The sequence below is a fragment of the Giraffa tippelskirchi genome, chromosome 9 (assembly GCF_054371585.1).
Source record: "Giraffa tippelskirchi isolate mGirTip1 chromosome 9, T2T-mGirTip1v1.2.pri, whole genome shotgun sequence".
NCBI classification, from domain to species: domain Eukaryota; kingdom Metazoa; phylum Chordata; class Mammalia; order Artiodactyla; family Giraffidae; genus Giraffa; species Giraffa tippelskirchi.
In genome coordinates, this window is record NC_137283.1 from 154,613,798 (window position 1) to 154,635,790 (window position 21,993).

Consider the following 21,993-nt stretch of genomic DNA (forward strand, 5'->3'; position numbering starts at 1 on the left):
GGTTACGCTGAAGTAGAACGTTTTTTGATTACTTCTTTACCAGTATTTCCATTTATGATCTTCCCAGCCTGCTGGAGCTGCAGAGTTCTCAGAAAAGGACCCCCAACCATGTCTTAGGGTGCAGCCACCACACCATACGACCCCAGTTAGCCGGGCCAGAGGAAAACCCAGTTGGACTGTGGGAACTCACTCGAGGCTCTAGACTTGGCACAGAGGTTAGTTTCTGCCTTGTTAACAGGCAGCAGTGTAACATCTTGATGTCGAAGTTCACATTGTTAGGTGTTCTTAGAGACCTCTGGCTATCCCACAGCAGGGATTTTTAAAGCTCCCAGGCTCTTGCCTGGGGTGGATACCCTGTTGTCCACAGTGTTGACCTTGGTAACTCACCCTCCTTCTCTGTTTCACCCTCCCTACTCCATCTCATTCCTTCCTCCTGAGTGACCTCCATGTTGACCCAGCTGTACCCAAGTCCTTCTCTTAGGCTCTGTTTCAGGAACACCAAACTAAGATAGTGGCAAGACTTGTTAGTCCCTGCCTTCCGTTGAGTTTAGAGTGAAGTACAAGAGAGATACCTTGATTAATCAAGCATTGATTAATCACGTAAGTAGAAATATACTATCTTAACTGTGAAAAGTTCTTGGAGGGATAAAGTATTTAATTCATCACAAGGTGGGCCAGACCTAGCCTTGAGGATCAGGAAAGGTAGTAATTAGGCTGGGTGTGGAGTTGGGAATAGAAAAGATCCCTCCACTTCAAGCAAAAGAGTGGTGTGCAAAGGCCCTGAGGTAGGAGGCAGTGTGGCTGTAGTGTAAGGAGTGAGGACAGTGAGGCTGACAAGGGGGGTGAGGGTCACCCTTGTAAGACTTTGCAGATCCTAATAAGGATCTTGGTCTTCATCCAAGAGCAGGGGGAAGACTCCAAAGGGGTTTTAAAGGTAGATTCAGGGAAGCCAGTGGGGAGGCTATTGCATTAGCCTAGGACAGAGTTGGTGTTGTGGACTGAATGGCAGCAGAGGAGATGGAGGGAGGTGTGTGCACCAGGAAAATACTGAGGAGGAGCCATCAGCAGGCCTTGGAGGTGAGCGGGGGGTGAAGGAGTATTGAGCTTTGATTGCCTGGTGGAAGTGGCAGGTAGGCTTTTTGGAGCTTGGAAGATAGGTCTGTGTTGGGTGCTTAATATACACTGACCATCTTATCACCCCAGCCCTGTGAGGTGGGAGATCTCAGTCCTGATTAAGAAAATGGGGGAGGCAAGATGTGAATCCAGGACTGCCCTTCCTTGGAGAGCACGTGTTCTCTTCTACTGACTTCTCAGCTGCAAGCTCCTCTATTTTGGTTCCATTTTCCCCTTTTGGAAATTTTGTGAGTGAGAAGAATCTGCTTAGTATCTTACCGTCCCTTATAACCACTTTTTCAGTTCAGTTCAGTTCAGTCACTCAGTCGTGTCCGACTCTTTGCGACCCCATGAATCGCAGCACGCCAGGCCTCCCTGTCCATCACCAACCCCCGGAGTCCACCCAAACCCGTGTCCATCCAGTCGGTGATGCCATCCAGCCATTTCATCCTCTGTCATCCCCTTCTCCTCCTGCCCCCAATCCTTCGCAACATTAGGGTCTTTTCCAAAGAGTCAACTCTTCGCATGAGGTGGCCAAAGCATTGGAGTTTCAGCTTCAACATCAGTCCTTCCAGTGAACACCCGGGACTGATCTCCTTTAGGATGGACTGGTTGGATCTAGGTATCAGTAAACATTATAGCCTGATTTTCTATTGTTTGATTCAAGTTCAATCAGAGAAGAGCTGGAGCTCCATTCAGTTCAGTTCAGTCGCTCAGTCGTGTCTGACTCTTTGCTACCCCATGGACTGCAGCACGCCAGGCATCCTTGTCCATTACCACCTCCTGGCGCCTGCTCAAACTCATGTCCATTGAGTTGTTGATGCCATCCAACCATCTTATCCTCTGTCATCCCCTTCTCCTCCTGCCTTCAATCTTTCCCAGCATCAGGGTCTTTTTCAATGGGTCAGTTCTTCGCATCAGGTAGCCAAAGTCTGGGAGTTTCAGCTTCAATCAGTCCTTCCAATGAATATTCAGGACTGACTTCTTTTAGGATTGATTGGTTGGATCTCCTTGCAGTCCAAGGGACTCTCAAGAGTCTTCTCCAGGTGAGGGTGGGACGTTCTGGGAGAATAGCATTGAAACATGTATATTATCGTATGTGAAACAGAACACCATTCCATGTTCGATGCATGAGACAAGGGCTCAGGGCTGGGGCAATGGGATGACCCAGAGGGATGGGATGGGGAGGGAGGTGGGTGGGGGGTCCAGGAAGGGGAACACATGTAAACCCATGGCTGATTCATGTCAATGTATGGCAAAAACTATTACAATATTGTAAAGTAATTAGCCCCCAACTAAAATAAATAAATTTATAAAAAAAAAAAAAAAAGAGTCTTCTCCAACACCACAGTTCAAAACCATCAATTCTTCAGCGCTCAGCTTTCTTTATAGTCCAACTCTCACATCCATATATGACTATTGGAAAAACTGTAGCTTTGACTAGATGGACCTTTGTTGGCAAAGTAATGTCTCTGCTTTTTAACATGCTGTCTAGGTTGGTCATGGCTTTTCTTCCAAGGAGCAAGCGTCTTTTAATTTCATGGCTGCAGTCACCATCTGCAGTGATTTTAGAGCCCAAGAAAATAAAGTCTATTACTGTTTCCATTGTTTCCCCATCTATTTGCCATGAAATGATGGGACCAGATGCCATGATCTTAGTTTTCTGAATGTTGAGCTTTAAGCCAACTTTTTCACTCTCCTCTTTCACTTTCATCAAGAGGCTCTTCTGTTCCTCTTCACTTTCTGCCATAAGGGTAGTACCATCTGCATCTCTGAGGTTGTTGATATTTCTCCTGCTAATCTTGATTCCAGAATTTTGCATGATGTACTCTGCATGTAAGTTAAATAAACAGGGTGACAGTATACAGCCTTGATGTACTCCTTTCCGGATTTGGAACCAGTGTGTTGTTCCATGTCTGGTTCTAACTGTTGCTTCTTGATGTGCATACGGATTTCTCAGGAGGCAGGTCAGGTGGTCTGGTATTCCCATCTCTTGAAGAATTTTCCACAGTTTGTTGTGATCTACACAGTCAAAGGCTTTGATGTAGTCAATAAAGCAGAAGTAGAGGCTCCATTCACTGGAAGATAATAATGGCATACTTTGGAGGAAATGGTTATAAAAGATTCTATAAATTAGCATATATTTGCATATAATCTTTGTAATCTTTGTGCCTGTGTGAAGTTTAGACACAAAAAGAAAATAAGAAATGTACATAACCAGGAATTACATTGTAAAAGCATAGAAAGAGATTGGCCCGTGTAGTTGTACACAGTAATTTTAATATAGAAGAGACACCCTATTTTACATTAATCTTGTGAATAGCAGCAAAAATATATTAGAAAAATAAAACAAGTGCAGATGATTTGCTTTGTTATCGCTTCCCACTGATTTAAGTGAAGAAAATGGGAACAACAGAGACATTGAAGAAATTGTCTTGCTGTTTTTTAACTGCCCTGTGAGTTTTGCCACCAGATGTGTTGTCTGGAGTTTGCTGTTTGGACGGTTCTTTCTTATGTTGAAATTTGGCTTACTGTAGTTTAAAAAAAAAAAAAAGCCTATACCATGTAGTCAGTATTCATTGAAACATGTTTCTGGTAAGCGTATTCTTCCTGACTTGAAGGCAGTTCCTCAGGAATTACTTCATGATGAGTTAAACAGGGAAATTATAAATAATGAAGGGTAAAAGGTCTTAAAAACACTGGGGCAAATTGATTGTCTTACTCTTTTAAAGGGAAGTTTATGTTGAGATGATGATGTCCTGAGGTGGGGGTGTGGAGACTCAGTTCCCAAGAAAGCACCTTTATTTATGTGTCTTCACCATGGAGCTTTTTGATTCAGCTTGGCCTTTGAAACGTATCAGAAATATTTTCTGAACGTGAGTTTCTGTGTTATAGAAATGAATTGGGATGCCCTGGCTTTTCAGACAACTTTGGGGCATATTTGCATGCAATCTTCAAAAAGATGGGGAGACCCTTGAGTCAGAAATAACTGGATTTATGGATGATAGGAAGAAAGTGGAAGCAGCATTTCAGAATGGGTTTATACCTTAGGACACTATCTTCTGCAACTTGACTGCTTATTAGTTTGTTCATTCATCAAATACTCTGTGTTCATGTTGCCTTTTTAAAAAATAAGTCAGAATCCATGATTCTTTTTTCATTTTTAAATTTATTTATTTTTTTGGCTGTGCTGGGTCTTCCTTGCTGTGCACAGGTTTTCTCTAGTTGTAGTGAGTGGGGGCTACTTTTCATTGTGGGGCTTGGGCTTCTCATTGTGGTGGCTTCTCTTGTTGCAGAGCACAGACTCTTGGCACATGGGATTCAGTAGTTGCAGTGCGTGGGCTCAGTAGATGTGGTGGACAAGCTTAGTTGCCCTGTGGCATGTGGGATCTTCCCAGACTTGGGATCGAACCCATGACCCTTGCATTGGCAGGAGGATTCTTATCCACTGGACCACCAGGAAAGCCCTCATGTAGTGTTTACCATGCCCTGTGTTAGGTGATGCTGTGGTAAGAACAGACAGCTCAGAGTTTGTGCCCTAGTAGAACAGATAGGCATATGAGCAAAGAATTTGTGTAGTGTGATAAGTGCTTAAACAGAGATTTGTACAATATGCAGTGATGCATCTGAAAGGAAAGATTTATTAGCCCTTGTCTGTGATGTTAGGGAGGATATCTCAGAAGAACCATGTACGCTGATTTTGAGAATGAGAGATGTGCTGAACAGGCACAGGAGAGGGAGGCGCTCTAGTTGCAGGAAAGGCACTTAGGCATGGAGAATACAGGGTGTCATGGGTCCTGAGGAGTCTGCACTGGTGACTGGCAGGACAGAAGCTGGAAGCATCAGTTGAGTTTCGTGTGCTCAAAGAAGTTTGGGGGTTTTAATTGTAATGGATGAAGCATCACAGAATCTGATTTGTGCTTTAGAGTTTTCTTCTGACTACTGGAAAAGAGATTTGGGGGTGGAGGAGGCCTGGAGTATTCCTGTAGGAAACAGGCGGGTCACCTGGGGTATGTATGAATGGAGAACAGCAGAGAGGAAACACACATGAAAGAGACACCAAGGAAGCAAAGGGTTGACTGACACCTGCACGTGCAAACTGAGGGCAAGGCGCGGCAAGACTAGGGTAGCTGATGGTTGCATCTGGTGAGACTGGCCTGCAGGAGGGGCTGTTATCTCGGCTTGGGCACCCAGAACCAGGTAACTTGGGTGCAGTGCAGCGCTGGAGTAATGAATAACTGTAGGTTGGGTCATCCTGAGTTTGAAGTAGCACATCCAGTAAGTCCCTCAGTGCGCTGGAGCTGAGACGAGCCATCTCTTCCATTTAAGCTGGAGAAGGAGACTTGGTGGTGTTCCGTGAGAGTGGAAGCCATGACTTCCATGAGTGGAAGTCACCAGAAAGAATATCAAAGGTGAGGAGATGAAGACTCAGCCTGGGACTGAGGACCATGCAGAGGGAAGAGCTCAAGAAAGAGGCAGAGAATTGAGAGCAGGGAAGTAAAAAAATACAGCGGAGGATGGGGGGTCCAGAAGTTGCAAACAGAGTGTTTCTTACAGATTGCATGGTAGGTACATGGACAAAATCCATATTCCCTATTAGGAGCTAAACCTTTCTGATACCACTCAAAAGGTGATACTTGTTATGCCTAAAATCTGTCACTAAAGTTTGGAAATTAAAGGACTTTAGAAAGACCCTGTATTAGATTGTATTATTATCCATTTTTAGTTCTACATGGTACATTTTCTATTTCCGATTGACTCCTTTTAGAGAAGGACCTGAGACTATAGCCAAGTCCCATTGTGTAACTGTGATATTATACAAATGTTTCCATTCCGGTTTGGCTTCTGTAGGCACTCTGTGTACTTAACCTGGATTCCCAAGAGCAGGAGGGTAAGGCTCAAGGTTACACCCAGTGTGGCACCTGAGGAAAAATTAGAATGGAAGGGTCGCTGGTTTCTGCTTGGCAGTGAGCAGCCCTACCTCCCCATGATTAAAAGTCCATCATAATTTCCACCTCAAAGGTAACCTTTTCCCACCTGCAGCCAACACTCTTGACAGAATTTTGAATCTCTCCTCAGGGCATGCATGGGAGTGCTTCCCAGAAAATACTCATCGGCACCTTTCATCTCCAGAGATGAAAGATTTTCAGACACCAGCAATCCCTTCCAAGTCCTTTGGGGCTGGTAGGTAGAAAATGCAAAGTGATTTTGAACAGAGGAAGAGACTTATGGATGTTTTTCCCAAAGCAACTTGTTAGTTTATCCACCTAGAACCAAAATACTAATTTGCCTGTCTGAAAGACAACCCACTGCAGGTGCCATCCTGTATTGAGGAAGCCGTCAAGATACCGGCTCCTACGCAGATCTTATTCCTTCATGCCCCGTCAACAGCTGAAATTATTATTGACTCTGATGTGGATAGAAGGGTTCTAACCGGAAGACAATGCCTAATGATAAACTTAGTCATGAGCTCCTCTCTATAACAGAGTTAATTTACTTATAAAGTTAGTCTTTTGTAAAGTAGTTAATGTACCATGATTGTCTAACATCTGGAAAAGGTTTAAGCATATCTGACTCAGCAAACATGAGTTTGAGCAAACTCCAGGAGATGGTGAAGGACAGAGAAGCCTGGCGTGCTGCAGTCTATGGGGTTGCAAAGAGTTGGACACGACTTTAGTGACTGAATAACACAAAAAAATCTTAAAAGTTGAGTCTGTTGATAAGTTTATTTGATGTTTTTTTTTTTCAAATTATTACCAATACATCTTTTTAGAATTTTTACATTTTTATTGAAATATAGTCGATTTACAATGTTGTGTTTCAGATGTACATCAAAATGATTCAGTTATACATATATATATACACACACACACACATCTATTTTTTTAGATTCTTTTCCATTATAGGTTGTTATGAGATATTGAGTGTAGTTCCCTGTGCTACGCAGTAGGCTCCTGTTGGTATGATACACCTTTTCTTGTATGTTAAGTTCTTCTGAAGGGACTAAGCAGTTGGTGACGGGAAGCCTGGGGTACTGCAGTCCATAGGGTTGCAGAGTTGGACACGACTGAGTGACTGAACTGAAGGGACTAAGACTGTTATTTCTTAAACTGTGATTGATGTACTTTTCTGTCTTGAGGACTGATCCCAGGGCTTTTAAAATGTTGTTAGAATCTTAGAGGATTGTCAGTAGAGCTGGGGATGGATCCCCAGTGCTCATCCATGAGCAGGGCCTTGGGGGGAGCTGGAGGATGGAGTGGGCACCTGGTAAAATGGCAGAGATGCTTTGGATCTCAGCAGTCTAGACAAGGATGCTAGAGCAGGTGCAGCTCTGGATGATGGCAGCGGGGTGCCGGCGGGATACGGAGCAGAACACATAGGTTCGGGAATGTGATTCCAGCTCCTCCCAGATTGCTCTCTGCTCCTACTGTGGGGAGGGAAGGAGTGGAAGGTAGTAAGGCAAGACTGAGTTGATAAAGAACCTTCTGGCTCATTCATACAGAAGATTTTCAAGAGCACGCTTACTGCATTAGAAATATTTTTTAACGACGTCAAGGCCTGTCATAGCAAAAAGGTGAAACGTAAGCTAAATAGAATATTGGCTTTTTTGTGTCACTACATTAAAACTAAAAAAAAAAAAAAATCCAGCAACCAACTGTTGAAGAAAACCTTCATCTTTGTCTTTTTATTTTTGTTTCCTTGGGAGCTGAGACTATGATGACTCTACCTCTTTCCTTTCCTAATGTCAAATTGGAGTCCCTAGGGTTTCACCTGAAGTGAGAACAAGACTTAATAAAGGAATTTAGTATAAAATGATGGTGAAAGAGAGAATACAGGTAATAGTTAGTGGGGCCAGGATAGGCAGGACACCTGAGGCGTTAGAAGTGAGGCAGAGAGCCAGGCTGGGCAGTTTAAGTTCCAGCCAGAAGGAGGTATGTTTTAAAACATTTCTTTTTGCCTGTGCCAAGTCTCTGTTGCTCTGTGTGGGCCAACTCTAGCTGTGGTGAGCACTCTCTAGTTGCGGTGCTCAGGCGTCTCTTTGCGGTGGCTTTTCTTGTTGTGGAGCCCAGGCCCCAAAGCTTGGGCTCAGTAGTTGTGACGCAAGGGCTTAGTTGCCCTGAGTCCTGTGGGATCTTCCCGGACCAGGGATTGAACCTGTGTCCCCTGCGTTGGCAGGCAGATTCTTAGCCACTGGATCACCAGGGAAGTCTTGGAAGGAGTTATTCATAGTAGTTGGGTTGAGGTCTGAGGCCTGGGCAGTGGCGTTCCTGTGGGTGGTCTAAGAGGCAGAAGGGGAATGGAACATTCATTATGGGCCCTGAAATTGTGATTCAAATTATATTCCTAGACTGTGTCCCTGTAAATGTGTTTCACATGGTGAAAATCCGTAAATGTATATGTCACCATCCTCCGCCCAACCCTCCCCACGTATAGGCCTCTTCTAATTGACATTTTGGTTGTTCATCCTCATGAAAGAACAGGTAATAAAATACCTGTGGGAAATAATGTTGCTGATTCCATGCCGAAGTAATTAAAATTAAATGTCTGCAGTACCTTAGGTCTAAGGAAATTCTGTGATTATAGTTGTTTAGGGAGGTACAGATAGTTTAGAGCCGGTAACTGTAATTTGATGCTAATTGGACTCTGATTCTGTCCCGGGAGAGAAGGTGGAGCTTGATGCTGGATGGTTGACCATAAGAATAGTAAAATTAGGAGAACAGCATAGCTACGCTCTCAGTCACATCCACCTGCTGAGAATTTGAAATTCATATCCTTTCCCCAAATCCTTTTTATTTTGGATACACAGAATTCACATTTAATAAATTGGCCATAATTTATGCTCATTTCTCAACGATCCCCATAGTTTATTGTACATTGGGCCCGAAGGACCAGAAGTTGATTATTCTGCAAACTCCTAATGTGTGCTGAGCCCCTTTCACAGTGATAGGTAATTACTTCTAAAGAAGAGAAGCTCTACAGGGCTCAGTCTTGTGCTAAACTCAGAGACAGACCTGCAGTTACCTGCCTGTTCAGAGGCTGCCTTGCTGGTCTGGGGCTGGAGAAGGCCTCCGTGCCCTAATTATTTACTCTTGATTTTAGAATATTATGAAAATAATTTCAGTATATTACCGTTGATACTGAAACACAATAATCGCCAAGTTACATTGTGCCAGTTTCTTAATTGACATTTTCCTTTTGATTTTTAATTTACCCACTTAACTCAGTTCCTGGAGAGACACTTCTTTTTAAATGTTTTACAGTATTTGTTAGTAACGGACATTGAGGCCTGGCCTTGGTATTACTGAGTCATCTCGTTAGCCTTGCACTTGGTAAAAATAATTCAAAGTTTTTTTTTATTCACGCTGCTCCCTTGGACGAGTCTACATTTCTTTCTGTTTCCTAGAAACTGGGACAAGAAGAATTAACGTCTAGTATTTAACATTTATTGACTTGGACTAAGCCCTGTGTCAGGTAACTGAAAGACACACTTTCTCATTTTGCTTTTGTAATACTCCCAGGAGGTGGGTATCATCACCTCCATCTTGCATGGAGGGGGCTCAGGTATGGAGAGGCTGATAAATGTCCCCAAGTCAGGGATTACGGAGGGGCTTGCTCTTGACTCCTCCCCACGTGCTGCAGCTTCTTGTGAAGGAACTCTCTTGCATTTGACAAACACTGTAGGATTTCCCTGTGAATTTTCATCATCATGTGCTACAGTTACTGCTCATTGCATACTGGTGGATGGTGCTGGGCTAGTGCCGGTGGGTTGCTGGCTTGTGACGTCTGCTGCTGTCTCATGACCAAAGGGCAGGTGGCAGCCGGGACTTGGAGGAGCTCCATGCTCACCTGCTTCTTTGTCCACCTTCACTCCATGCTATGCTTCATCACACTTGATGCTTCTCTGTGTCTTGTGCCTCCGGCCTCCTGGTCTCTCTGTCCTTCATCTGTGCTGTCCCCCTTATGACAGTGCAGGGCCTCCCTGGTTCCATGTCCAAGTCAGACAGTCCTTCAAGGCCAGGTCCATGGGCAAGGCTGTCTTGCTCTACATAGCCTGGCATCATGTCCTTCTCATCTGAGCTGTTCCCCAGTGGTGTCTGGCGATGCTCTGGGGCGGGGGGTGTCACCCCTGGGTGGTCTTCCTTGATCCCCACCCACCTGCTCTCATCTGGGGATGCAGGGTCTGCCGTTATCTTTGCAAACAGAGGCTCTGCAACCTCCAAACTTTTTTTTCTTTTTAAAGATCTGTAGTTTGTTCTGTTGTAGAGATTAATGTTTTTGATTTTTTTTTTTTGGTTTTGTTTTAGTTGTGCTTGTTTTCTTCTCCTTTTAAGCTGGACTCAAACTCTATCTTCCTCTAGTTTGACTTGCAGATCTGAATGGTGTTGCTGCTGAGAATGCCCATTTTGGATAGATTTATTGGATTTTGGTTTTGTTCAGTGATTTTTCTTTAACTTTTTAAAGGCAGGGAAGTTTCTGGCATTCTTCCCAGTGTCGTCTTGCTCCCATCCCAGATGGCCAAGTTATCCTGCCTCTTTATATAACGTATGAGGTGCTGTCTTTCCTGCCCTACTAACTCGAGGCCCTTGGATGAGTGGTGCTGGGTCTGATTCATCTTTGGTTCATTCATGGCACCCTGAATCACACTTTGCGGCTGTTGGGACTTAACTGTTACTGAAGGTGAATGAGTTCTTTGTCAGCTACAGTCTGTCCAGCCACAATCATCCAGATGGCCTCTGCTCCACACTGTGTTAAGTTCCTTTTGTACGAGGGGATTGCCTGACTTGTCTCAGTTTTCCGCAGACACCTAGGATTGTGTCATAAATTGGGTGCGAGCCCGCCCTGATGCCGAATGTAATTTGTGATGCACAGATTCCATGGTTTTGGAAGTGATTAGGGCTTCCCTGATAGCTCAGTTGGTAAAGAATCCGCCTGCAGTGCAGGAGACCTGGGTTCAATCCCTGGGTTGGGAAGATCCCCTAGAGAAGGGAAAGACTATCCACTCCAGTATTCTGGCCTGGAGAATTCCATGGACAGTCCATGGGGTCACAAAGAGTTGCACACAACTGACCAACTTTCACTTTCAGGACCTGTTACCTTGCAGTTATCTCTTGAAGAAAGTCACTCTCCTCGTGACCGTCAGGCAACCGGATGAGGGTCATCTCTTCGTCTAGAAGCCAAAATCCAGTGGTGGCTCTGAGACACGGATGCTAAATCAGTTTCTGTTGCCTTAGCAAGGAGTGGGCCGAGATACTTGGTAGTGTCTTCTCGTGAGCCACCCCTGTGGGCTTCCATAGCATCTGCCCCTCTGGACTGTAATCGTCTCCACACTGATGGGTGGCTGATGGCCTATTTGTTCACAGGCTGGTGAGACTATCCACAGGCTTTTGATCACCATGGCACTCCCAACACTTGGTGTGGTACCTCAAACGCAAGTGATGTTCATCAGATACTTCCCAAATTGAATTAACTTAATGAAGGTCCTGCACGTAGGCATTCAAGGTACAATGTGCCAACTTTTGCATCCTTGAATTTTGTCCCTGGAAATATGAACTTTGTGGGAATCCCGGGGAACACTTCCTCTAACCAGGGGCCAGACTGGCCGACAGGCTCACCACCCTGGGGATTACAGTGACCCCAGAGGGATATGCCTTGTCGTTCTTCCAGCTGTTTTTTGGTTTTGTTTGTTTGTTTTTGGTGTTTCACATGAGCTGTTTTATAAATAACAAGGGACTTGCGGTGACTTGGTTCGTGGTAAGTGTAAACAGTGTGCTCCGTGGGTACAGAAGTCTGCCATTTGAGGAAGACAGACTGAAACTTCCTATTTTCATTGTAATCAGTCATCCCTTTATCAGGAGGATGGATTCTCTAACACATTATTGTCTCTTGGGCGGCGGTACCCGCTTCTTTTGTTAAGGGTGGCATTCGATTCCATGAGTTCTCTGTGTGGGAACAGTGTTGGTGTCCGTGTGAGAAACTGGTGAAAACTGTCATTTAATGAGGGCCTCCAGCACACCCCTCCTCCCGCCTCGGAGTGGGAGTCACAGAGGGGTTTGTTCATTATGGCTCTGAAGTCTCTGCGGGCCCAAGAGACACAGGTCAGAAATAATTCCCCTGTGGACGGAGATGCTGGTAGGCCCGGCCAGGTACAGACCTGGGTCACACGAGGAGTTCACGGAGACAGGAGTTCCCTTCACTCCAGGGCCCTTTCTGCCTCCTAGAAAACCTCCCACGTGCTGTATTGTTTTAGCACAAACACCAGGCCGAGATGGATTCGATAAGCTGCCTTGCTGATAGATAGCAAGGCTAAAGGAAACCCAGAAACTTGCAGGCGTGCTTGTAGTCAGAGAGGTGGTGGTTACAAAGGGGATTTAATTTGAAGAAGGCGTGAGTTTTGGAGAGAAATTTTTCAGCGGGGCACTTCCCTGGTGGTCTAGTGGTTAAGAATCCGCCTGCCAATGCAGGGCCACAGGTTTGATCAGTAGCCTGGAAAAATCCCACGTGCTGTGGAGCAACTAAGCCCGTGTGCCACAACTGTTGAGCCCACGCTCCACAGCAAGAGAAACCACCACAATGAGAAGCCCACGCATTGCAGCAAGAGAGTAGCCCCCGATCGCTGCAACTAGAGAGAGAGCTCGTGCAGCCACGAAGACCCAGAGCAGCCAAACATAAATAAATGAATAAAATTATATATATAATAAATATAAATGTGCATGTGTGCATGCTAAGTCGCTTCAGTTGTGTCCGACTCTGTGCGACCCCATGGACAGCAGCCCACCAGGCTCCTCTGTCCACAGGATTCTCCAGGCAAGAATACTGGAGTGGGTTGCCATTTCCTTCTCCAAATATAAATTATAAATATATAAGTATAAATATAAATATATAAAGGAAATTTCTCAGCAGGAAATGCACTCTTCTTACTGAGTTGGGCAGCAGGCAGCCTAATTTCAGGGCATGGTGAAGTAGTCATTTATCTCTCTCTTCCCCAGCACTTTCTCCTTGACCTGGTTGGCCCAGCAGTGAAAGTTTTATAAACACTGGGCACTGTGCACTCAGGCCAGGGCTTGACTGATGCTCTAGATTGATGAATGCTTTAGCCATTCTTTAGATGTGCCCCCCCCTTTTTTAAAACTGATATAGCTGGAGGTTCAACTACATTCAGCTTTTAGGGAAGGCATGGGCCCAGCTTTTCATCATAAAACTCGAGAGAGAAGTGTAAGCCATATTCATGTTAAATTAAAATGATGTCATGGTGGCAAGCAGGCAGCTCAGGGGCTCTAGGATGGCAGGATTTCATGCTGAAAGAGCGTGAGTGAATCTGTGATGGACAGTTCTGTCCTCACAGGCTGCCCACGTGTGGTCATCAGTAACAAGCATATTCTGTATAACTAATAATATAGAATCACTAGAGTTTTATGGTAGGTGTAATCTATCCAGCAGTGCCTAGAATCGCACAGACTTTACACATAGCACCTCTCAGACCTTTCTGGAGTTGCAGGAGATTGCAATACCTGTCCCATTGTTGACTCATCTGAAAACATGACACTCACTGGCCGCTGAATCCAGTCTACGCTGTTGAGAGCTTATCCATTTATTGAAGGTGATTGAGGTCCACCCAGCTAGATGAAAGTGAACTATTTGTGTGGCCCCATAATTCGTACAGAAAGTGGAAAAGGTCAGGCGGGGGACCCTGGGGTCGAAGGAAGAGCGCTTTGGCGACCGCTGATTTGTCACTGTGCCAAAACCAGTGTCATCTGTTCTGGGACCAGAACTGAGGTGGTTTTTTGGAGATCTGAGCTCTTGTCCAAGTTCCTTCCCATGCTCTGCATGACAGGGCTGATTTATCCTTTCCAGGCCTCTCTTTCTTCATCTGCAAAGTGAACAGAGTTTAAACTAATGTACTCTAAACTCAAACATCTTATTATCCCGCCTTAAGTCATTTCAATCCAAAATGATTAGTAATTATATCAATCAGGATATTCAGAGAAACAAAACCAACAGGCTTCATTTACTGTGTGTGTGTTTAGTCGCTCAGTCGTGTCCAATTCTTTGCGGCCCCATGGACTAGAGACCGCCAGGCTCCTCTGTCCAAGGGATTTTTCAGGCAAGAATATTGAAGCAGGTTGCCATTTCCTGCTCCGGGTGATCTTCCTGACACAGGGATCAAACCTGTGTCTCTTTAGGAGTGAAAAATCTGATCAAGAGATTTGAAATTCTGTACTTCTGTTCCTCAGTCTGTCCGGATGTTACCAGATCACAGACCCTGGTCTCAGGGTTTTGACTCTGGGAGAAGGGCTGCTTTATTTGCAGCACTTTAATCTCTCTGGTTGTCTTACTGTGATTGGTGCAGGCCTGTAGAATTTGGTTTCAGTGTGTCCTTCTCTAAGTGATGAATACTGTTATTATGGTGACAACATTAACGATTCTCATGCTGACACCACCAGTGGATGCTAAAATTTGCAGTGTGGTTTTTGAGTCTGCTGCTGCTCTGATGAAACACCCCATCTCTCTCTCTCTCTCTCTCTCTCTCTTTCTCTCTCTCTTTCTCTCTCTCTCTCTCTATATATATAAAATCTATATATGTGTATGTGTGTTAGTTCAGTTCAGTTGCTCAATCGTGTCCGACTCTTTGTGACCCCATGGACTGAAGCACGCCAGGCCTCCCTGTCCATCACCAACTCCCAGAGTTTACCCAAACTCATGTCCATCGAGTCAATGATGCCATCCAACCATCTCATCCTCTGTCGTCCCTTTCTCCTCCCGCCTTCAATGTTTCCCAGCATCAGGGTCTTTTCAAATGAGTCAGTTCTTTGCATCAGGTAGCCAAAGTATTGGAGTTTCAGCTTCAACATCAGTCCTTCCAATGAACACTCAGGACTGATTTCCTTTAGGATTGACTGGTTGGATCTCCTTGCAGTCCAAGGGAATCTCAAGAGTCTTATCAAACCCCACAGTTCAAAAACATCAGTTCTTTGGTGCTCAGCTTCCTTTATAGTTCAACCCTCACATCCATAAATATATATATATACACACACACACCTCTCTGTCAATTTTAAGGAATTGTTCCCCTGATTGGGAGAGTTGGCAAGTCTGAAATCCACAGGGCAGGCCAACTGTCTGAAATTTCAGGCAAAAATTGATGTTGCAGCCATGAGTCCAAAGTTCAGTATGACAGGAGCCGGGAAACCCAGGCAGGGTTTTCATGTTGCAGTCTGGAGGCAAAATTCCTTCTTCAGGAAACCCCTGGTTTTGCTTTAACACCTTCAACTGATTGGCTGAGGCCCTCCCACCTTATGGAGGATAATCTGCTTTACTCAAAGTCTGCTGATTTCAATGTTGATTCCACCTAAAAAATGACCTTTACAGCAACACTAGACTGATATTTGAACAGACATCTGGGCACCATAGCCTAGTTGAGCTGACCCTTACAGTTAACTGTCACAATAGTCAAGCTGTAAACTCTTTATTTGTAATTTAAGTCATGGCGATGGAATGGAAAAGAACGCTAGTCTGAAATTAAATCATGTGGTCTTAGCATAATGTGGCAATTCTTGCACTGATCCAGTTGTTTTGCATTATTAAGCTCCCATGTGTAAGGCACTGTGCTTTAGAGCAGGAAAACAAAAGACAGGCCCTTTTCTTTCAAAGCAATCAACATCTACTCCAGAAGACAGGCAAATGAAAAAAGAAATGATTGCAATGTGTTGTCTATATTAGAGCAGTGAGGTGAAGTGGGGGGTGGTCTTGGTGGGAGAAAGGTAGATCAGGGAAGGCTCCGTGGAAGAGCCTTAAGCTCTTCTACTTAAGCTCGATCTTGAGGGGTAATTCAGAGTTCTCCAGGGAGAGATTCCCAGCAGGACACAATGTATACAAAGGTGTGGGCAATAAAAGACTATCACACTCATGAAATGGCAAAGTATTCAGACTGTTTGGAGACTTCTGTCACATAGTAGGTGCTTGAGACTCACTATCTGTTGTTATCATTGAAAAAAAATTAAGGTGTTATATTTTATAGTTTCCTGGTTAGGAAATAACCATCAGTATCAGGCCATCAGTAAGGTATGATAATTCTTGGCCTTTAAAAATTATCAGTATAATGTATTTAGATGGAGTCTGTCAAAACTTGTTTAATTTTCCATTCTACCTAAAAATATTTTCTTGTCCATGCTGGATTAATTACAAAGAGAATTTGAAGTTTATGTCTCTTTAGGATTTATCTTATAAGGTAGGCACTCTAGACCAAATCTATCTTTTATTTAGGTTTCTAAGATTTTTCTCTGAACCAATGATGTCACCTTGAGCAAATTAGTCTACTTCTTCAAGCTTTAAATTCTCCTCTTTAGAGAAGGGAGTTGGGCTGGTTTTTAAAGGTCCACCAAAGGCTGTTCTATGATCTCTAAAAGGAAATCGTTATCTCCACTGTGCCCGGTTATACAGGTGTATTTCTGCAGCATGAATCATTGATAACCACACCTTTCTCAATAGTTACTGGTTACAATGAAAGTATCACCACTTTGAGTATTACACATTTTTCAACCACTTTATTAAGTATTTTCTGTGTGTGTATGTAGAATAACCCTGCAAAGTAGATATCATTTCCATTTTATGGTTGAAGAAACCAGAGGCTCAGACAACTTTAATAATGTCGCTCAGGTGATCTTGGGGAAGTTAGGGGTTGAACTCTGACCCTTTGGCTCCAAAGTCTGCATTCTTTATCAAGAATTATGAACTGTGAGCCGTGGTATACAATTATTACCGTAAGATAGTGTCTTGTGTATATAGCAGGGGTGAAATAATGTTTTGTAAAAAGACAAGTCTCCACCTGAAACTAACACAATGTTGTATATCAACTATAGGTCATTAAAAAAAAAAGTCTCATTCTCTGAAAGCCGTCTGTATAACATTTTAAATGGTGAAAGAAAAGAGAGGTACTTTTTGGTATGTTGACCAACAGGGCCATGAGTTCTAATGTCACTGTGCAGCCTATCAAACATAGGAAGAAAATATTATTTCCATTATATGAGAGGACCCGGAATCCACCTGCTGAATAAGTAACAAAACTTTGACTCCATGCCCTTGCATGCAGCTTCTGCCCACAGTCCATGATAATTGTTCTTGACACCTCGTTCTTCTTGGGGTCTTGGCTGGTCCCTCTGTCTGGGGGATCATTTCACTAACTGAGAAACAGCATTCAGGTCTCAACTTTGTTGCCATCTTGAAGGGCCATTTCTTGGTCTTCCAGTTTACATTAGACACTTGTCAGTCACAGGCTCATCATCCTGTTTTGTGTCTCTGCATTGCAGATGTTACCCTGGGATATTTTTGCTTGTTTATTTGCCTGTTTGACTCTTCCTCCCATCCGAATAAAGCTCAGTGAGAGCGGAGACTTTCACTCTCCGTTACCGCTCTAGTCCTGGCATGTGGAGTAGCGGCCCGGCCTGTCTGTTTAACCATCCATCCAACCACCTCCTCTCATTTCTCTTCCTCCCTCCTTCCTTCCCCACTTTTTCCCTCCCTCCATATATCTGTCTATAAAATGGTTTGGCTTGATAGTTATAGGATGAAGCAGTATAGCTGCTTCTCCAATTAGAATGTGGGAAGACCCTCACACTTCCTTTATAGTTAACCACGTAATAGCTGGGGCTTCTCCAGTGGCTCAGTGGTAAAGAATCTGCCTGAAATGCAGAAGATGTGGGTTCGATCCCTGGGTTGGGAAGATCCCCTGGAGGAGGGCATGGCAACCCACTCCAGTATTCTTGCCGAGAGAATCTCATGGACAGAGAAGCCTGGCAGGCTACAGGACATAGGGTCACAAAGAGTTGGACACAACTCAAGCAACGGAGCACACACACTTAATACTTGTTTTTTTTTTTTTTTCTCAGATATGCTCCCTTTTTGTGTGAAGCCCAAGATAGGGCAGAATGCTGAGAAATTGAGCTTTAGGTACAAAACTCTGATTTTTGAAAACTTGTTTCTCACCACCTATCTTTTTGTTTGTTTTATCTTGCCAGGGTTCTGTGCCTGAATTACAAAGACAGCTCTTCAGCCAGCTAATCCCAGATGAATGAATGATGATGTGAAGTGTGGTCTACACTTCCTCTGGGGGTAAGTTCGAGGCCCTTGTGCATCTCAGGGGCAGTAAGGTCTGGTGGTGTTTGTGCGCCTGTTTCCCATGTCGCTCTATTAACTGCTCTTTGTGTGTAGACCTGAGCGGGGAAAGGCAGTGTGGATTCCTTTAGGGGCTGGTGGCCAAGGTTCTTGCAGGCAGCCGGCACCAAATCTGCGTGGCTTTTTACAAATGCCCCTTAATTTGATGTGCTGGCTGATCCTGTCTCTGTGGAAAAGCGTATGTTCATCTTTGCTGGGAGCTTAGCTAGAGAAGCTGGAGCCTGGGAAGTGTTCATTTCCTCTTCTTTGAATGTCTAATACTAATAAGCGTATACTTGAACTCCAAACCAACTAGGACCTCCTGCTGAAGAACAGATTGTGCGTGCTACATCGCCTCAGTCGTGTCCGACTCTTTGCAATGCAATAGGCTGTATCTTGCCAGACTCCTCTGTCCATGGGATTCTCCAGGCAAGACTACTGAGTGGGTTGTCATGCCCTCCTCAGGAGATCTTCCCAACTGAGGCATCAAACCCGTGTCTCTTACCTCTCCTGCATTAGCAGGCGGGTTCTTTACCACTAGGGCCACCTAGGAAGCCCTGAGAACAGACTAGAGAATATCATTTCTAGTCGAAGTTGTAAGGTCAGGACAGCTCAGGGGACTTGGTCACTAGGAAACCACTGAGGAATGGTCAGGTTTCACCTCTGGTGTTGAGGCTGTTTTCGTTCGGACTGGTGCATCTTACTAGTTGGTGCGTGTATCTTTTTGAATTAGAGTTTTCACCTTTTCCAGATAAATGTATGCCCCATAAGGGGGATTGCTGGATTATATGGTAGCTCTGTTTTTAGTTTTTTAAGGAATCTTCATACTGTTTTCTATAGTGGCTGCACCGACTTACATTCCACCAACAGACGTCACTCTGCTTTAATTCTCTGCAAAGTGCTTGTCCCTCCCTGAAGTTTTCTGCTTCCTGCACTAATTTATCAGCACGTTGTCCAGCCCACGGTGACTGGAGCAGAAGTCCTGAGAGACTGGTACTGGCGTCTGTTGTTCTCCCCTGACCCCACTGCCGGGACGGTGTCCGATGCACCACAGGCACTGTCTGACCAAACACATGACAAATTAAAGGAAGCTCATTGTGTAAGCTGTCAGTGTCACGTGGTGAGAAATTTGTGCTCTGCAGGAGATTTTGAAGATTCAGTTTGCTTCTTACTGTTTTAAAAATGTGAAATGTTCCTTCACAGAATTATCATGTTTTACACTATGTTCCCTGTAAGCAGGAAGTTTTCTAACATTTCTGGGTTTATTTACAAATATAGCAGACGTTAAAGGTACACATTTCAATAGTAGTTGGTAACCTTTGTATTGACTGGCCTTTGTGTCATCTACATTAGAATGTTCAGAAGGAATATCCACTTAGCTTCGCAGAGGTGTTTCACTTATGTTTCCACGAAGTTCAAAAGCCAGGACTCAAAGACACCGTTTGAAAAGCCTAAAGTTTAGATTTTTGGGGAGTCACACTGCCTGAGTTTTGGAATCCTGCCTTTGACCTTTCCTGGGTCAGTTTCTTCTGTAAGACAGGAGTAAGAAAAGCATTTTTCTCATGGAGTGATGGTGATTAAGTATGTTCATACACATATTATATGAATTTCTCTTTTATTTAGTTTATGCTTGGACTTCTATTTATGAAGTACATTAACTAGATTTTAAAAATAATGTAATTGAATATCATTTGTCAAGTGGTGACGCAACTTTGAGAATTTGTTCTTGCATTATGTGGATGAGATCAGCAATTCATTCCTGAGATCAAGAGACTTGCTTACAGTGATCGTTTTAGTAAGTTGTATTAATGAGAAAACATGGTAGATAAGCTATTTCCCATAAGTATAGCAATGCTGTTGTTCCTTTGGTATCAGACAGACTTGGTTTGGGTTTTTTGGTTGTACCAGTTTGTGACCTTCAGCAAATTACTTGACTCAGTTTCTTCATCTGCCAAGCAGTGAGGATAATACAAATCAAAGAAGATTTGCTATGAGAATCAAATATAAAATATTAAAAATATGGGTAATGCTCCTGGAACAAGGCTGCCTAATCCCTCATTTCCTTCATCCTTGCTTTCCAGACCTGAGGTTTTAGAAGCCTGTTGACACTCAGAGGAGAGTGAGCATAGTTTGGAATGTCTGGGAATAGTGTCCTGTTGCTTATAATAGAGAAGAATATTTAGTGTCAAAGTAGTAAGCTTAGTAGGAACCATGCTACCCATCCTTGACATGTAAAAGGAGCAGGGAAATGTGTGCTCTTGATCAGCTTCTAAGGAAGCACTAGGACCAGTGAAGAGCAGCAGCCGAGGGAAGCCACTGTGGGTTTCATGTAAGGAAGGACTTTCTTCAGAGCTATGGGAAATGGGAGGGGTGAGTGGTAATGAACTTCCGAGCAGATGTGGTGTCTGGAGGCTGGTTGGCTGCAGATCTAGAGTTCCATAGAAAGAATTCCTCCACTCACCAGGAAGGTGGATGCCATGGCCTGCATGGTCTTTTATGATGCTCCTTCTTCTTTCTTTTTTTAAAGAAAATTTTATGATACAGATTTTAATTTTAAAAAGTATTTGCATTTATCTACTTTTGGCTGTGCTATGGGTCTTTGTTGCTGCAAGGGCTTTTCTCCAGTTGCAGTGCATGGGCTTCTGATTGCGGTGGCTTCTCTTGTTGCTGCGCATGGGCTTCAGTAGTTGTAGCACATGGGCTCAGTAGTTGCGGCTCCTGGGCTCTAAAGCACAGGCTCAATAGTTGTGGTGCGTGGGCTCAGTTGCCCTGTGGCTTGTGGGATCTTCCTGGACCAGGGATCAAACCCGTGTCTCCTGCATTGGCAGGCAAATTCTTAACCATTGAGCCACCAGGGAGGCCCATGATATCCCTTCTGCATACTTGGCCCCTCCTCTCCTGAATCAGACCTGTGCCTCTGGTGTCCCAGGCAAGTTGGTTGTGCAGACGGATGCCCCTCGAGACCTAGGATTTAGCCTTCCCAAGTCAGGGAGTCGGGACTGCTGCTTATTTGAAATTGTCCTCTTTGTGGTTTATCATTTACATCCAAGGTTGCAAAGTGGGGGGCTTCTGGCTGGTTCTGGGCTGTGCATAAGCTCTGGTGGGCCTGCAAAATATGTCCCTGACAAGTATTTTCAGGTTATGTAAGTTAGTTGCCTACCTGTAAAAAGTGGAAAAATTTACATGAAAGCAACATTTTCAATGTTTCTTGAAAAGGAGTTTCAGCTGGCACATCCCCAGGCTTCTGCATTCCCAGGTGGCAGTGATGAGCTGGCCCTTTGGGATGGGTTGTCATGGGCCAGATGGCCACAGTCCTCACCGCTGTGCACAGTCTCATGACACTGAATGTCAACTGCAATTTTTCATTGACTTAAGTAGTTTTATGTCTAGTAGAATTGGGAGGAAAGTGAAAAAGGGTGATCTACTTCTGTATCCATAATGGAAAAATAGAAGATGTTTCTGTAGAGTTTCTTGTTTTTCGGCCACTTCTTGCGACACATGGCATCTTAGTACCCCAACCGGAGATCGAACCCATGCCCTCTGAGTTGGAAGCAAAGTCTTAACCAGTGGATGGCCAGGGAAGCTCCTAGAGCTGCTTATTTTAAGAAAAATAGAACAGAGCATTTGTGTGTGTGTGCTGAAGGATACTTGTACGCATTTCATTTGCTGACAAATGGTTTCTGTTTCTTAAGAATGTAGCACCCAGTCCTGCTTCATTCATACGTTTCAAACAGC

General features: G+C 44.2%; 1 protein-coding gene across 9 annotated transcripts in view; it reads left to right on the top strand.

Annotated features, from left to right (window-relative positions):
- Positions 1 to 21,993, top strand: part of TIAM2 (TIAM Rac1 associated GEF 2) — a 230,158-nt gene that overhangs the window by 69,990 nt on the left and 138,175 nt on the right. For all 9 annotated transcript variants that reach the window (XM_081529173.1, XM_081529179.1, XM_081529192.1 and 6 more), the window contains exon 2: positions 18,123 to 18,216. The gene's annotated coding sequence lies outside the window, so the exon portion shown is untranslated. The remainder of the gene's footprint in view (positions 1 to 18,122; positions 18,217 to 21,993) is intronic.